Below are 2,662 nucleotides of genomic sequence, written 5' to 3' on the forward strand. Positions count from 1 at the left end.
CTGTTTCATCCACACTGAATATACGCTCTTGTGAATACTTACATTTATCATTCTCAGCCTCCTGAACGTTAAAAATGTATTTATAGCCTTCTTAGCGAAACAGTTAGCATGAGAAAGTGAAGTGGGATCTGAGTTTCTCCTGGCGTATACAACTTTCAAATGACTTCCGGGAATTCAGCCAGGTAACACTTTCAGCGACCGCCGATGTTTCGGCGGGAGAACACCCCGCCATTTTCAAGGCAAACTTGAAAATGGCGGGGTGTTCTCCCGCCGAAATATCGGCGGTCGCTGAAAGTGGTACCTGGCTGAATTCCATGAAGTTATTTGAATATGAGAAAGTGAAGTTGCTGAAGGTTTTAGGATAGACAGAACAACATTCTGAAGGTTCATGAAATGGTCGAACCAGGCCAGTCCTGCATCTCCACCACTGAATGGATGTGAGATTCCATTTTTCTCACATAACTGAAAAGCTAAACGCCGCACATGGTCTCTCGTGAGGCCATAGAATTTACATTTAAAAATGTGTTCATAATACCAACACCGCCACGTTTGTGTGCAAAAATTTAACATATGAGCAGACAAAATTGGCTTCCTTTCGATTCTTTTACTAACTGCTTCCACGAATGGCAATTCAAGACGAAAGAGAATTTGTACGATTGATCTAGGCACCGGAAACAATTTTACTGTCTACTCCAGGTACATTCTTTTCTCTGATAGTGTCTGTAATGCTCTTACCATATTCTGTTTATCCCAAGTTTCAATTTTTTGTTATCTGCTATGTATTAACTATTCACCTGGAACGTACAACACAAAATTTAACGGATGCTCTGTAGTGATTAAAATTTTTGCCCTTTTTTCGGGGAAGCGGGAGTCTCATACTGCCAGCACCAAAAGCGTTGATAATACCAACACCGCCATGTTTGTGTATAAAAATGTAACATCGTCTAACCATAAGCATACATTACAATATTAATACTGGAACATAACCTGTGATACACGCTCCCCCTAAGGAAATGGTCATAATGATACTTTCATAGGAACAACTACAGAAATATAGCTGCAGATCCCTCTCACAAAGTATTTTTCGGCGGTGGGTAGAAGCTAACCTCACTGTTCAGTGGTAAAACTGGCTACTGCCGTCAGAGCACTCTACAGTCGTAACTATAAACTAGTACAAGTAACTAATGCATTCACCAACTGAGTGCACCGTGTTTTGGGGGATCAAATTACCAATGTGTGCCCGCGATATCACCATTACCTGTATATGTGCATGAAAAAGTGTTACTTATTTTGTTGCACACACTGTGCAGCAAAGCAATCTAACGATCAGTCACACAGCTAAAAGGCACTTTACCAAATAATTATCGAAACAGGAGAAGAGCAATTTACGTGCAAAATCAGGAGCACATTGAACATAAACCGGGGATATAAGTTCAAAATTCCACACTTCATCACAAATGTTAGATTACAAACAACGATTAACCAATATTCGAGGATATGATAAAATCATATTGTGATCCCTCTTGACCACAGGAAAACGGCGCAACCAGCCCTCATACGGACACAATGCGAACAGTAGCCGCCCTCAGGCACGTAACATAAAATACACTTTAAGAACAGCTGCTTGTATAAAACAGAGGAGGGAACTTATAACACTGCAGTACAATAACTTTCCTTCAGAGCCTTAAATAAAACCGAACCTCATGCTTGAGCCAGTTTTGTTAATTAAAACAAAAGCTCTTGCAAGTAAGTAAAGGACAAAAACGATCTTAAAGTATTTAACTAAAGTTATACAAGAAAGACATTGGCACCATTATTTAAACATTTACAGGAACGATCGTGCAATAGAAACCAAATTACGCGCCACCACAATTTTTTTCAGGCTGCTCTAAGCAGTGAAAATGTTACACCAACCAGATAGAAAAAAAAAAATGAAAAGAAACGTTTAACGAAATAGTTATTAAAGGAGAAAACGCTTTAAGAGAAATTAATCACGCTAAACTTAACACAGTTTTCTCATATTGTAAAAATAAACCGCCGCCACAAGAGCCACCGCTGGAATGTTCCTGCAACGGGCAAACATCACACTTCTAGTTTTGTAGGAGTGAAATGGCAGATGCTCACCATGACTATCCGAGCCACGAAGTATTGCTTGACTGGTTTCAACAAATTGGTTCTCCACCCCTCATCAAGCCATGGTGAAAACGAAACATAAGGGTAGTCTCCCCTGTGCCACATCTATCTTCAGGCTGACACCGATACAGTCTGGGAGCAGGGGCAAGGGGTTGGGTTATGAGGGCTATAGCCCCTCCCCCCCCCCCCCCCCATACTGGATAAAATGACTTCAGAAATCTGCGAATATATTACTCCAACAGATTCAATCATTTTTTTTTTTTTGATAATTATGTAGCAATATAGGTTGCAATGTATTCCAAACACATTTTAACAAAAGAATAAGAGTGACAAAGAGCTTACTACCTAAACCAATAAATATCATTTAACTTAAAATAGGCATCTTATTATTCATTAATAAACATTTTTGTACCCTGAACTCCAAAACAGTTACCAAACACCACTTTAAGCAAAACCAAATTTTACCAATTTGTCGGTAGAGGAGCCCAACTCTCCTTTTGTTAAGCCATATTCCATTCTCCGAAAACCC

Source organism: Schistocerca serialis, chromosome 4 (assembly GCF_023864345.2).
Source record: "Schistocerca serialis cubense isolate TAMUIC-IGC-003099 chromosome 4, iqSchSeri2.2, whole genome shotgun sequence".
In the NCBI taxonomy this organism is placed as follows: domain Eukaryota; kingdom Metazoa; phylum Arthropoda; class Insecta; order Orthoptera; family Acrididae; genus Schistocerca; species Schistocerca serialis.